Source organism: Brassica rapa, chromosome A01 (assembly GCF_000309985.2).
Source record: "Brassica rapa cultivar Chiifu-401-42 chromosome A01, CAAS_Brap_v3.01, whole genome shotgun sequence".
Lineage (NCBI taxonomy): Eukaryota > Viridiplantae > Streptophyta > Magnoliopsida > Brassicales > Brassicaceae > Brassica > Brassica rapa.
Genome location: NC_024795.2, coordinates 13711448 through 13726523, shown reverse-complemented (window position 1 = coordinate 13726523; position 15076 = coordinate 13711448). Strand labels below are relative to the sequence as shown.

The following is a 15076-nucleotide window of genomic DNA, read 5'->3' as shown; positions in this document are numbered from 1 at the left end:
TATGAATACTTGTTAAGTTTCAGATTCGGGTTTCCGATCATAGTTTCGAGTTTCTGGTAAAATTTCAAAAAAAATAAAAATAATTTGGGTATTAGGAAAATTGTAAAGGTATTGGTTCCTGAGGTCAGCTTTATGGTAAACTTTTGGGATTATTTTTGTGTATTTGCATATTTTTTAGGTATTTGTTTGTGTTTTAGATATTTTTTTCTTGTTTCAGTATTTTTGAGTTTTGAGGTACTTCGGATCTTTTTCGAGTCCTAAAATACCCAAGTTAACTTGTATTTCTTACTTATCTAAAAATTATAAATATTTTTACAGGTATTTGAATAATGGATCCGGATCCACCCTTAAAATTTGATATGTATGTCACGTGACCTTGTATTGTTAGAAAAATATAAAGTAAGACTAATAATTAGCTAATGAATAGGTGCAAAAACTTTGTTCGAGTAGATTTTTGGATAATTTTTTTAAATAGTATTTAATCATTTTCTGTATTCTGTTTTGAAAATCCTATATATAATATATTATTAACAAAAAAACTATTAGAAGATAAGGTAAATATATATTTCCTAACTTGAGATACATCATTCCGTAGTCATAAACAGATTGATCAAACCTTTTAATTTGACATGTATCTCATGTTATCTTGTATTGTTTTGTGAAATATTAAGTAGAACCAAAAAAATAATTAGTCAATAAAAAAGTTCAATAACTTTTAAAATAAATTTTTAGTAATGATTCTGTTTTAATATTATAGATATGTTTCGAAGCTTTGGCATGGAATCTCATATGTAGGCATTTGAAAGAATGGTCTTCAAAGGCTTTCCTGTAAGACCGGTCCATTCAAATATATAATAATGTTATAGCGGTCGATTTGTGGTTCTGGTGATGCTCATACATCTTCCAACGACTAAACTATGAGTTACTACTACTTTTAAAATTCTGAAAAGTATTACAACTTGTTCGAGTTCATCTCCGCAGAAGTAGATAGACTACTCTTTTTATATATTAAAACGACTTTTTCTTTTTGGTTGACAGCTACTGTACGACTTAAATTCATTAATCATAATCAAGAAGATTCGTATAACAAGATGACCGTTACACAGAAAACGCACAAAATTGACAACGTCGTCATCGATAATATTTTTTCCTGTTTATAATAGAGAACATTAATTCACCGGATGGCCGAAATATCCACACGCATAAGCATTGGACAAGTGTCTGCCCATATAATAATCAACGATAATGTACATTCATGGTCTAACACGACACGACGTTTGCGAATGCATTGATCTAAAAAAATTAAATATCTATAAATTTTCTAACCAAAAAAAAAAAAAAATTAATATCCACTAAAAACGAAATATGTCATAAATACTAAAAATTTCAAGGTTTGATATCAAATCTATTCTGTTATTTTATACAAATAAAAATATCATTACTATTAAAACAAAAACAATTTTTATATACTTACAAATAGTCTAAGTTTGAACATACATTTATATTATTTCTACTTATATCTAAAACTTATACATATCACCACAAGCGATAAAATCGCAAAGAAGTGATGGTTGTTGACGACTGACCTTTTCTCGCCACCGGCGTGGTGGCGTAGTACTCCTTTGGAGCGTCATAACTATAAGTGAAAGCCCAACTCAAGTAAAAGAACAAGCCCAACTTATTGACAAAGTAGAGAGACCCAATTTAACTTCAAAACCCAAATCCTTGCTTACTCACAACTCTTCAATAGTCTTCTCCTACACTTTTAGAGCAAGACAAAAATGTAAAGGCACATGCAATTATGCATCTAGTTTCCTGTAAAACAAAAGCAAGAAAGAAAGCTCACCTGACAGCTCAGCATATCCTCATCCGTAACGATTATGCGCCGCTGAATCAATCTGTAGCCTGTGACCTGTGTGTAAACCCCTAGGATGAGCTCATTATAAAAGCAAAATGTATGATGTATTGAACAAGTTAAGCAAGCAATAACAAGAAAATATACTTTCCTTCTATGTTTCTTAGTTCTTTCAGGAATCATTGTTGGAATCTGGACTGCTCGACGGCTTGCTTGTTTCTTGTCCGAAATTATTTTTCTCTCCGATGTGCAAAAAAGAGAGATTATGAGAATCAATCGAGATACCAAACAAACCCTCACTAGTCATTTGCTTTACACGCTGATTATGCAGGTGGGTATTGTTCTGTGACTTTTTAGTTTCTTAGTGTGTGGCTCGAGAAGCATTATCATGATTCTTATGTGTCGGACAGTTCGGTTAACTGAAAAACTGTTGAACTGAACCGACACAAATTACAGTTTGGTTTGGTTTGGGTTGGTTTAGTTTGGTTTTTCAATTATGTTATCAAAATGAACTGAAGTTTTAAACTTTTATTAAAAATTCAGGTAATTTTAGTTATATTCGGTTAGTTTGGTTAGATATATTGTGGTAAATCGGCTTAGTTTAAATTTATAAATATCTAATTAGTTGATTACCGAATTGATAATCTAATTAATTTTGAAAAAAATGTTCAATCAGTTCAGAACTATGACTAAACATGAATTGAAAACTGAACATTTTGATTTGGTTCCGTTCAGTTTAAAACCGCATGTCTAAATACGAAGCTTTAGATTTTGTTTTAGTTGGTACGAAACTGGCTCTATCAAAAACGGAGGAAATCTAATCTTAGCCTACCCACATTTCTAGATAAGAGATCACATTCTTGGAAGATAGTGATGGATAGTAACAAAATCTACGAATGGTTCAAAATTGGATTATAAAAGAAAAGAAAATTAATCTTCTGTTAACCCAATTTCTGTGGTCTTAAAAAGATCACCATTGTTAGAGTCAAAATCGGTCATGACGGAATCAATGTCTGAAAGTCCGTCAAAATCGGCATGAACGTTTTTACGAAAAGTAATCTTCGTAAATAAATTTTTACGAAGAGCCTTGCGTTAAAATCTTATTCGAATCGCGGTCGAACCAAATACAGATTGTCCCAAGACAACGGACACGTATCCGACTGGCCATGGACGAGCTCGAGCATGATAATCGGACCGCGGACAAGCCAAGCTCGATCAATACGCGGAGACCAAGCATGCACATGGCTCGGTCGCTACGTAATGACCTCGAGCCAAGCTCGGTCGCTACGTAGCGACCGAGCACGTGTACCGCTCAGTCGTTACGTAGCGACCGAGTTCGAGTCAAGCTCGGTTGCTACGTAGCAACCGAGCACGCGTACCGCTCAGCGACCGAGCACGCGTACCGCTCAGCGACCGAGCACGCGTACCGCTCAGCGACCAAGCACGCGTACTGCTCGGTCTCTACGTAGCGACCGAGCACACCCACGGCACGGTCGCTACGTAGCGACCGAGTTCAGAACTAAGCTTGGTCAATACGTAGTGACCGAGCACATGCACATTTCGATCGTTACGAAGCGATCAAGCTTTCCTAAAACGTCGATATGACGCGAATCCATGCATTCTCGTCTACTCTTTAATGCTATCTCCCGAAGATCGTAGCTGAACCATTTCATGTTCTCGTTATTCGAAGTCATCAATCAAATTTTACGACAAAAACCGTGGAAAATTTGTTTTTATCGAAGAAACCGTAATAAACGTTTCGAGTCAAAAGACGGTCCAAAGAGACCTAAGTCATGACTCGAAGCCCACTTACGACTTCTTAACCAAAAGCCCATGAGCCGTATGATGGTTTATGCTTGGTTCGCAAGGAAAGATAAATGTCAAGTTTCCGCGGATAAATATGAAGTTTTCGAAGATAATCACGAAGATCGGGAAAAACATAATATCTCCATTTTTGAGCTATGACAGCTTAAGGGTAGAAGGGGAAAAGCGTAAACCGACCTAGGAGCGAGTATATAAGGAGTTCTAGGCGAGAGGCAGAGGAAAAAAAAAACTTTTCGGAGAGAACTTAGCACTTAGAGCAATTAGGCAACTTTCCGTTTTTGTTATTTCGAGCTGCGACTCAATTAGGATTAGCCGTCTTAGCGTTGTTAGAACTAGAAATCTCGCCGAGAGATCTCGAGTCCAGGCTTATACCTTGTTGTAAACGCTCATACACAAATTCGGAATAAGCTTCTCTTTGCTCTCTTTTTACGATTTCTTAAACTTTCTGTTGTTATCTCGTGTTCTGATTGCTTAGAGTGTGGTATTAGCAGATATTCGAAAACTCTGGGAAACTAGAGTTTTCATACTTTCCTAATTTAAACGGAAATCGACAGTGCGAATTTCGGTTCCCACAACCATCAATTTTAGTTATCTAGAAAAGTTCATAAATCAAAAAGAAGCTAATGATTTGAAGGTTTAGTGTTGGCATCTGAGATAGCAATTGACATATATATGTGTGAGGAGTGTTGTGTCTATAAAAAAAGATGATGAATAAGTGAAGAACGAACACTCAAGAACAAGAGAGAAAAGAGGTTGTAAATCCAGAAAGTAAAGAGAGAGAGAATGTAGATAATTGTATGTAAGAGAGAGAGAGAGAGTATATGAAGGATTTCTCCTTAGTTTATTATTCTGCATACATTTGAATATATAGACTGATAAGACAAAGAAGAAATGAATAAACAAAGACTAGAGGGGCCACTTCCAAAGACTCTAAGATTCAAATTCAAACTCTTTTGTCTCTAAGGGTCGAATGAATAAGTTGCCGTGGATGGGTTTCCTTGGAAATAAATTACGTGGATGAATTCCCGTGGATATGTTGGCTTGGATCATGCAATGACTCTTTTTTTTTGGTCATGTTTTCTTCATTCCAACAACTAAGTCATTGCTTCTTCCTTCTTCATTTCAACACTCCTTCTCAATCTTGACCATAGAAGATCCTTGGACAAGCTTGGAACCTTGAAGAAGCTCCCTCATTAAAACCTTAGCAAGAAAACCTTTTGGGATCAAACCTTGCTAAGGGAAAAAGAGTAGAGTTCAACAAGGCCTAGGGATTGGCCAGTGAGTCCAAGGAACTTCAGATTACTCATGGTAGAGTCTTTAGACTCTGGATCATGGCCTAACTTGTGCTGAAAGAGTGAACTCCACAACTTGCACACATCAACTTCTTGGATCTCTTCTTTACGCTAGTTTGATGTCTCCCCCTCTCTTCTGATTACTCGCCATCTTCAAAGGGGTTTATGGACCACCAGCTTCTACTACAAAGAGCCCCAAGTACTTTGAAATCTCTACTGTAGCCTCTCTTGAAGCTTCATCAATCAGGTACAAGCACACATGTTAGGGGCTGATTCATAGTTTCCCAACTGAAGGTAACTATTCTAAATCCATGTAGAAGATGATCCATAGCTTCCAACCAGAAGGTAACTGTTCTAACTCTATGCCTTGGGATGATCTATAACTTCCCCAGAGAAAACGTTTTTATTGGGTACCGCGTACAGTAAGGAGAAATACAGTTTTTATTTATTGATATTATTATTATTATTGCAGGAAATAGATCTATAAATAAAAGAGAGAAGATTGAAATGTTAGTGACATTCACGTAGAATACAATAAGACCCTCCATATTTTCATTCGAGCGACAGATTTTGAAAAGGTGTTATTTATTTTCATTTTAAGATTATTTTGTAAGTTTGCAAATAATTATGTGCTGATATGTAATTGTTTGTTAGAATCATATATATAAGACCATCTCCAATGGTTTTCCTCATTTTTTTCCCTCAAAATGAAGTAAACTCAAAATGAATTTGTGATTTGCTCCAATGGTTCCTCTCATTTTCTTCCTCAAATTTTATTATATTCATTTTTCAACTTTTTATATATTGCAAAGAACACCTTTATTTTATAAGATTTTAGATTATTTTCACTTATTTTTAAATTATACAATTTAACCAAACTTCAACTTGTAAAAAGCAAGTATTTATTACCTACAGGCTCTTGAATAGTTTGTACTATGGTAGACCATTTTGGATATATTCCATCAGCCAAATAATAACTCATATTATATTCTTTTCCTTGAATGACATATTGAGCAGGATGAGCAATACCTTGAGAAAGATTGGAGAAAAGATGAGAAAATTCTTACACATTGATATCATTATTGGTGCCCGGCATACCAAAATATGTATGTCATATCCAAAGATCATATTGGGTATAAAGTTATAAAAGTTATGTTTAGTGTTAATGTTTTGTTTATGCATAAAATAAAGATTGTCATTAAATAAATGATCATTATGTAAATAAAAAAGCTTGACATCAAAATGAGGTTGTGAATAGTGTTCCCTCAAATTTGATGGAATACTGTTCATATACTCATTTTTTCCTCAGTATGATGTACCACTAGAAATGAATTTTTCTTATTTTTTGATGTTTTTTCTCATTTTGATGCACCATTGGAGATGCTCTAATGGAGCTCTTTCCTCTTTTCTTAGAGCATCCACGTTTGCATTTGTTAATGATTGTGGGGTCCATTTAATGTTGATTAAGTGTGGTCGTTTTGGTTTAGTCTGGTCTGATTTGTGTTCTCCGCTTTTAGTTCCATAAATGAGTAAAACTCTGCCTGTTTCAAGTCTCATCGGATTAGGACTTCAATGTCCTCTTGGCAGAACTCAACCTGGTTGTCTCCTCTTTAATGGTCCTCTACTCATCTCTTCACCTCACCCTATGTTATCTCTTCACCTCCCTGAGGTTCAATGTATTTTTTTTTAATTTGGCAATTAATGTCGACGCCTCTGTTTCCTTAAAATCTATATATATATATATATCAGGGGGTTGAGAGTAGAAGGGATATTCAGAACCTCTATCAGATTCTCATTTTCTTAAGCGTTTAATTGATCTCAAAAATGTCTTCCTCCGATACCGTTCTCGCGCAATCAGGCTTTGACGCCGTCCGTTGTCGGAAGATCTGTGGAATCACTCTTATCCTCCTTGATGAGAAGGTATTGCAAAGAACATGTTTTTTTTTGTTAGATCGTTATTTTATTGAAAAGCTGATGGTAAGCCCAGAAGTGAAGCTGATCTTCAGGGTCATTCATTTATGATAAGCCCGGAACCCTGCCTACTAATTGGCATAGATGCTCCTAACTGATTATGAACAAATCTTTCTAATCCTCTAATAGACAGTGGTTCTTCAAATGGAGCTTGCAAACTAATAGAGCTTACTATGATACTTTGCAGGCTTCTCACGTATCCCCATCTACAAGGTACACGAGAGGCTAGGGCTCACAAAATTCATTGGTTTGTTTCTGTGAATCTTTGCAGGCTTCCTTACGTACTATGCATATGAGTTTGTGAGCTAAGCTTGCTTGATGAATTGCTTGGCAATTGGTTACCTTTTGATTAATAGAGTTGGATCCTATTTGCAGGCTTACATCACCGCACAACAACCATGAGTTTATTCCCTTGTCAAGCTTTCATGGCCTCAAGATTTCAAAACCTAACCCATTTATTTGTTTCCTCTGCAAGATTTTCTAGCTCATCTTCTTGTCTCCCCAAGTAAGCTGACCTCAAAATGACACATACTACTACTACGCATGATCTGTTTCAAAACATGATCTATAGTAAAGTTAAGAGTTATTTTTCCTTTTTGACGAATTTACGATGATATTTTGAAACACAGATTTGTGAGGGAATGACAACACATGTGGCTGATACGTCTGCCATTTCTCAGCTTCAAGTCAGAAACAGTACTGAAAAATGAAGTTAAGAAGAGAAACCTTTTTATAACATTTTCCTTCGCTTTCTTCAAGAGTGAGACCCTTGTATCATGCACAATGAATATCAAGAAGAGAGAGAACGCATATCACCCAAATCCACAGATCAGTACTCAAGCTCATGCAGAAAAAAAATACCAGGTGAGCGAAAACCTCCAAACTTAATTGTTCGTATTTATAGTGATCTTTAGCTCATAAAAAATATTTAATATTTGAGTTGGTCAGCCGAGAGCTATATGAGAATCTCTAGAGGGAGCGTCTCAATAGATCTGCCATGTGAGTCCAAGCCATGTTCAGGTATATGCAAGCTCAAGAGGATGAAGCTCATGTAAGATTATGTTTTAATTTTATCATTCTCTGAACCTCTCAGTTTAGAAAACACACACACACACACTCTAAATGATACTTGAATAAACAGAGAGTATTTGTATATGGTGTGATCCCATTGGAGTGTGAGTGTGCAAGATATTTGATCAGAATGGTGGCTATGGATATGTCAATCTAAGATATTGATATAGTATACTACTCTTGCCCATCTTTTGCATGATTTAAGAATGGGGTTTCCTCAACGTTTTAGATAGGAGTTGACCTTTTGTAACTATTGATCATCTTCTTCTTTGCAAATACTTTAAAAAATTAAGTCAATTGACATACTTTAATTCCCACTGATTATATATATACTTTTATTATTTTAATCATTTTTTTTGTTCCTATATATGATGGAAGTTCAGAAGATAGCGTAGAGGTTAAGCAGCAGACTACTGAAACATGAGTCAAGACGCTTGCTGCGGCATATTGTGAAGGATGTTCCAAACAATTTACTGAGGCATATACCCTTGAGAACAATGAAGGCAAGCCTGTTACTAACTCTAGAGAAATATTGAACAGTAGGGTACACCACCAAATGCTCAACAATGGGGTATACCACCAAATGCTTCACGATGGGGTATGTCACCAAATGCTTCACAATGGGACACACCACCAAATGCTTCATAGTGGGGGCTTTCATCAAATACTTCAGGGTGGAGACCATCAAGGACGAATCCAACAAATACTCAATACGGATTTTCAGTTGGAAGTGAAGCAGAAATTGTGACGAATACTCAGCAAGAAAATAATGCAGCAGTAGGAACTTCGCGAAATGATAATGATTGATGGCCATATTTCATATACACCTAGACCAGGAGGTTAATTCAACATATAAGAAATATCTATAAATATAAACGAAAGTCACCAAAATTACTCTGAAGAAGATTAGTTTTTTGATAGTCTTGTTTCTATATTTTAGCTTTTTGTTGCGAAAGATTGATATTTTTTAGTCTTTTAATCATTTTTATTTGGTTAGAAAGATTTATATTTACTAATGGCTTATTTCAGTTTATTTTTAATATTTCATGCTTTTCGTATATGTCATTTATGAGCACAAGACATACACAATCTAAGTTACGAAGAGAGAGTTGAAATGTGGAATTTGGAAAATGAGCAGTTTGAAGAGTTAATAATCAATCCAACATTGACTTACTATCATCGCTATTTTGAAAGGGGACCAGTGCAAACCGATAAAGGTTTAGGATGGACAAATATTTGGTGACGACTACAAGAAGATGATGCTACTGTCTGCAGTTATTACGAATGACATTTCTGTGTTTCTCGTCATTGCGTAATATGCCACAAACAAATTATGGTCTACAACCAACACTCAATGTAAGTATTGAAGAGAGAGTGGCTATGTTTCTACAGATATGTGGGCATAATGAAGTTCAAAGAGATGTTGGTTTGAGATTTGGCCAAAATCAAGAGACGATTCAAAGAAAATTTATGGAAGTTCCTAGGCCGACAGAAATATTGGCATGTGATTATATTAGAACCCCAACAAGACAAGAGCTAATGCAGATTCCTGAAAGACTTCACTCAGATCGCAGATATTATCCATTTTCAGTGGATTCTTAGATCTATGGATGAGACTTATGTATGCGTAAAAGTGGAGCATGAGTTACAACGAATGTACCGGAATCGACATGATAATGCATCTTTGAACATCATGGCTATATGTGATTTGAATATGTTATTCACATATATATGAAATAGAGCACTGGGATCTTGTCACGATATTGATGTTCTGGCAATGGTACAACAAAACGATTATGAGTTCCTTTTGCCTCCATGAGATAAATATTATATCGTTGATTCAGGCTATCCGAACAAGCAAAGATTTTTAGATCCATATAGATCATCACGAAATGGAGTTGTGAGATATCATATGTCTTAATTCAAATCTGGTACTGCTCTTAAAAATAAACAAGAAATATTCAACCGATATCATGCGTCTTTGCGTTCCGTTATTGAGAAAACATTTGGAGTTTAGAAGAAAAAATGGAGGATTCTATCTGCTTTTTCAAGATACAAAATACAAGTGCAAAAAAGAGTGGTAATGACTACAATGAGATTACATAACTTTATCAAAATATTTAACTACGCAGATGACGGTTTTGCAAATACGATGCTAGATACAAGACTGAACAACATATATTTAGAATATGACGTAGTTGATACAGAAGAACTTGATGCGACCCACATAGAGCAAATGACACAAATAAGAGATAATATTGCAAATATATTGTGGGAAAATCAAAATAATCGATAATGATTTTATTGTATTTTATTTACTTTTTTATTTTATATATGTAATTTAAAATTTTAGTTCATATGAATTTTGGTATTTAAATTTCTAAATAATGATAATAAAATTTCCAACATAATTACATTAAATAGAAAATTTCAATTTAAATTAAATTGATTGTGTTGCCATATATGTTTTAACATTTTTTCAAATTTTGTTTAATTGTTCAGTTTTGCAAACAATATATTTTCACCAATCAACACAATTCTGCACCGCTAATTTAACCAAATCCGCACTTGTTCCGCAAACCACTTGAACCGTAGTTGGACCGTACCGCACTTTAATTCCGCACTGCTTATTTTATCAAAACCGTGTTACCATTTGGACCATATATATATAGATAGATGATAGATGATTTTCTAAGGTAGATTTTTGAAGTCCTTTTCGATATATATATATATTTGTTTAAACTGAAATTTGGAAAATCATTATAAGATAATTTGCAATTATCCATTTATAGTTATATATATATTATGCTTGTTAGAAAAATATTCCCATGCAAAGCATGGGGTAAATACTAGTTTTAAATAAAGTACAAATATATCAATAAAATTCTTTGCAAATTTTCTTTCAAAGTTTATTCATAAATTTTGAATAATCAAGTGTTTTAACTAGTTTATGTTCAATTAATATTATCGACAATACATTTAATAACTTATGAGAAGTATTCTAACGTAATAATTTTTGTTGAATTTTAGTTTAGAGAAAAACTATAAATTAAAATGATATTGTTTGACATATGATTATAAACCATTTGTTTGTTTTTAAGCAATTCGACTGCTTTCACAGTTTTGTTTGCAACTTTTATCAAATAGTAAAGTTATATATACATATTTTGTCGATATTGAAGAATAATTATAATTTAATCAGATCATTTTTAAGTAAATCCAATTTATATAATGTTAGTGAGTATTTTTGTTGAGAATTTCAAAGAGCAAAAATATTTTAATTCTAATTTTATGTTTGTGTACATTTTATAATTTGAACATATTATAAAATTTATGACAAACGATAAAGAAGATAAATTTATATAAACACTGATAGATACATCAATTCCAACAACAGTTAGTGAACAATGTAGAACATAGATAATTCAAAAAATGGTCAATTTTGAATTAGTAGAATACAGTAAGAACATTTTGAATTAGTAGAATACAGTAAGCGCATCTTGCTTTTAAAAATAGTATGTGTGGATTCATTACAAAATTTAGCATGATTACATTATAAGATTAACAGTTAGACTTTATGCTTCTGTGGCATGTGCAAGCTGGACTAGTTCAGGCTTTGAGAGTTGTTTTGCATACTGGGCGATGATTTCTTGACGGGTTGGCAAGTCCAATCATTATCATGGACTCAAACCGGCTACAGATATACACAAAGGACACTGGTCAGGATACTGCAGCCACGAGTTGAAACCAGTGTAGAAGGTTTTATTGCTTTACCTGATCAAAGCGGGATCAAGATCTTATTTTCTATTGGTTGTGGCAATCACAACCACTTTTTTGTCCTGTTCAAATCCATCAATCTGCAATAACATAGACAAAGCAACTCCAACATACAAGTAATAGCTCGTCTCTAGTTGTGCGTATTACCTGCCTTAGTAGTACATATAAACCTCTGTGTGTTTCTTCATGCATCACACTATCACGAGAGATAGAAAAAGCAGCGATCTGAAATGTGACTTAGACAAGTCAATTTTTCTTATTCGTAGATATATTTTGAACGGAGCAATATTTACTTCACCTCATCAAGAAATATGATTGCACCATCAGAGATCTCATTTGCTTGTGAAAACACAGCCCCAAGAAGCCGCTCGCTTTCACCATAGTACTTTGACATTACAGCTTCAAGCGGCACATACAACAATGGTATGTCCTGGTAAATAAATTGTAAGAGGTTAGAGCTCAAGATTCAAATCCTCAAAAGGTTTAAGGGACACTCACCGCTTGATTAGCAATGATGCGCACAAGATATCTTTCCAGTTCCTAAGGTTAGAGTTTAATGGACTATCAGATCAAAACTTGTTTCGATAAAAAAATGCTCTCTCTTCATTTTCTTACCTGGTGGGCCCTCAAACAGCACAGATCGGGGTCGGTTTGTTTCAAATTTATCTCTCTCTGCATCATGATAAGAAGCTAATATATGTAAACTGAAGCTTAGCGCTTTTGCTGATCATATCCAGCAATAATGTCCCATGATATCTCGTCGATAGAATCTTCTCCAAGAGGTTTGTTAACTCCATAGATTATCACTCCCATCGATTCCAATTGAGAAATAGTTTTGTCTGTAGTGGCTTCACGTACGCTACCTCTACCTCCACTTGCCTTATCTTGTCCACGTTTTGTTCCAGCTACTTGCAAAGCTGAAACAAAAGCCTCGAGTTCTTCAGTAGTCGAGCTTCCTTTCTTTATGAACTCAACTTCCTGAAACAATTTGTAACATCATTAAGATGTTTTTCAAACAAAGAAAAACCAAAGAATATTTGAAATTATAGTCTTCATCCGAACGAGAAATGAAACTTACCACTTTATCAAAGTGAAGTAAGGAACCTAAGATAAGAATGCACAAATCTTCATCTGATACATCCTCACTTGCTCCAGACTCCTTCTTCTTCTCCGCACTTCGAAGTGTTATTTGCCAAGCCACTGGACTGGGGTAACAAGAAAGGAGTAGCGTTTCAGCTTTATGATATCCATCTAACACTTGCTTGTCCCAAGAACGCAATATCATGTCTGAACCACCAGTGTGATCCAATGTTTGCTATTAATTGTGCAACTTCACAAGTAGAAGGAGCTTTAAATTTCAAGGTAATCTACAACACAACACATTCTTAATCAAAATCCTGCCTTTAAAAACCTTCCAAATCACAATCAATATTGATCTTATTCTTTAAGAGATCACTGCAGAAACCTTTTGGTCCCTGACAGAGACATTGAACCGTGGGCAAGAACAATATTGAGAGCCTTTACTTTGTATTGGTTCTTGGATTCGAGTTCCTTCTTTCCTGGCAATGTCTGCATAGTTTGGTGGAGGATTTGTAAGGACAGATGACTTGCCATTAGCCTGCATTAAGATCAAATTGTAAACTATGTTACACACAAGGAATAATTCATCTATCAACACGGGTGATTCAGTTTCTTATGTATTTAAAAACCTCATCTTTCTTTCTTGGAAATGTCTACATAGTGTTGTGGAGGGAGGATCTATGGGGGAAGATGACTTGTAATTAGCCTGAAAGCGGTCAAGTTTCAAACCATAATCAGAAAAACGTAACAGTGTCTTATATAAAAACGACTACCTGATGTTGTGTGTGACAAAACTTCATCAGGATCAGCATAAGCTACTCCAACGCTAAAGAGAGCACCAAAAAACTGCAGGCGCCATAGAAAACCATGGAGAATTGTTTAAGGTGCTGCAAGATCTCAATACATCACTCTTGTTTTGAATTACTCTGCTCAAAGGTTCCTAAGAACATATGAAAGTCGAATCATAGCTTCTCGTGCTCTCAAGTTCCCATTTTCAAACCAACTAGAAGAATTCATTCGAACCCATCAAGAATCAGAAGATCATCACAAAAATTTGTAAGAGACTCTTGAATCAGACAGTGTAAGAGACCAATTGGATTTGCCTCTACACAATTTCTCGAAGCTGTTAAGGGTTTATGAGGATTTTAGTAAGGATTTACAAAAAAAAAATTTATGCGATTACAGAGAAACTTTCCATAGATAACCAACCGGTTCTTATCAATAAAGCACTTTAAGATGTGGTATATATGGTATGCGCCGGTTTAAATTATTTCACTATTAATTATTCTCTATTTCATTTTAATCCATGTTTAAGATTGAACATGTGAATCCGTAAGAGTCTATGTGTTATTTGATTGATACTTTAAGATGTGTATATCATGGTTTTTACCGGATTTTGATTATCACATCGTTTTATAGTATTTTTGATTATTTTACAATCTTGTACGAGAGTCATTGAAGGTTTAGGTATGATTTGTAATTGAAAAGACTTTTGGAGAATTTTGGAGCTTAGTTAGATTTAAAACTGAAAAATGTATGTTGGTATCAAAGAAAGGTACTAGTTTCAGTCGATATTGTGATTACAACCAACCAACGAGTTTTTAAAACTTTCCGGAAATTGTAAAATCAGCCCAAAAGTTTGTTTTTATTTGCAAAGAACTCCAATTCGTTTTTATACTCTATTTTTGGATTTTAAAAATTTCAACATATATTGTATCATACTTTGGAGCGAGAGATTTTGTAGAAGGAAGTCAGAACTCATACTTCTGAGAGAAGATTTTGAACTCCTTTAATTCTTACACTTGTTTAATACAACTGTTTTAGATAATGATTTATGTTTCTGCTATTATGTCTAAGTATTTCACTTATTAAATTTAGTATTCGTCAAGGGTTATTGATGAATTGTTAGATTAATCATACAATTAGGGTAATCTTGTTGTTATTCATTCATATCTTCATACAAATTTTAGTTTAGTCACTTGGAACTTAAATCCTAGAATAATTAATAGATGCAAAAGTATTATTTATTTCCTTACATGAATCTTGAGTGACAAAAAAATCTATCTCTAAAAGAATTATGTTTAGGTATTTTTGGAGCTGATCAAACTCATACTTAATACTTGTTTGGATTGATTAGATTTTCATAGAAATTTAGAATTCTTGATTTAGAATAAATCAAAATAATATTTATAAAAGATCCAAATTA

General features: G+C 34.3%; 1 long non-coding RNA gene and 2 pseudogenes across 1 annotated transcript; 1 reads left to right on the top strand and 2 right to left on the bottom strand.

The window, feature by feature from the left end:
• Positions 1-1348: 1348 nt before the first annotated feature.
• On the bottom strand, positions 1349-5970 carry LOC103875163. The gene is made up of 2 exons (XR_001957642.2): positions 1847-5970; positions 1349-1762 (listed from the first exon to the last, which is right to left on the bottom strand). It is a non-coding gene; the product is annotated as an uncharacterized LOC103875163 (long non-coding RNA).
• Positions 5971-8820: 2850 nt separating this feature from the next.
• On the bottom strand, positions 8821-13126 carry LOC103828408 (annotated as a pseudogene).
• Positions 9620-10366, top strand: LOC117128594 (annotated as a pseudogene).
• Positions 13127-15076: the final 1950 nt, after the last annotated feature.